The sequence below is a fragment of the Penaeus monodon genome, chromosome 15, assembly GCF_015228065.2.
Source record: "Penaeus monodon isolate SGIC_2016 chromosome 15, NSTDA_Pmon_1, whole genome shotgun sequence".
Lineage (NCBI taxonomy): Eukaryota > Metazoa > Arthropoda > Malacostraca > Decapoda > Penaeidae > Penaeus > Penaeus monodon.
In genome coordinates this window covers 43,573,705-43,574,667 of record NC_051400.1, presented here as the reverse complement: position 1 = coordinate 43,574,667, position 963 = coordinate 43,573,705, and positions in this window count along the sequence as shown.

Sequence of the window (963 nt, the reverse complement as noted above, 5' to 3'; positions counted from 1 at the left end):
AGAGAGAGAGATTCTCCCCCCCCCCTCTACATCATAATCACAAAAACATATTCGCCAATAGATAAAGGTGTGCGTGGCTCGCCTCTTCCGGAGATCTCCCTCGACTTCCTCGCAGATTACCCTTTCACGTGCGAGAGCTTGTTCCATCACCCTGAGACGTCCTTATGACCCGGCCATCGCCTCCCTAACGCCTCAAGTCGATAAGCGCCTCTGCCTCGGGAAATGAAGCCTCTACATTCTTCTCCTGAAGCCGTCGCTCAAGCCTAGAGATAAGCTCACCATCACAGGATCCTTAAATGTTCCTGGCTTACGTTTTCTACTTTGATGTTTCATTTTCTCAGTCTTCTTGAGTTCATTTTATCTGGAGTGATGATGAGGGGGTGAAGCCCAGGTGGAAACTTTTCATCCTCGCATAAAAGGGTCGTATTCAAGTCTCTCACCAGTTACTTGGTCCCGTGATTTTAAGAAATTCCTTTTGCAAATATGATATATTTTGACACTTTATATAATGACCGAAATTAATCATGTGGAATACAAACAAGAAATGTAATGTGCATTCATTATATCATGTGAATGTTATGGGTGTTACATTTGACGTTATTCTTACCCACAACTTAATAGTTTCTAAGTCATTGGAAAAAGAATATATAGACTACAGAATACTCGCATGTCAGCAAGGTAGAATTAATTTCTGAGAACAATCAAGTTTTTTTGTTTAAATATACCTTTATTTAATGGCACTAAAACCTCAAACCTTAATCACTTTGTCTTAACCTAATCGTTTATTCCTTGCAGCATTGGTTCAGAAGCTAAGATACACATGCTTTTAAAACCGGGAGCTTTCAAGTCAAGAGACTACTGGCAGTGAGGAACATATGTTCCGAACCATTTAAAAGAAAATAACATGGTACAAATACAAGTACAAGTACAAACAGAATGTTAAAGATATTTTTTCTTCTTTCT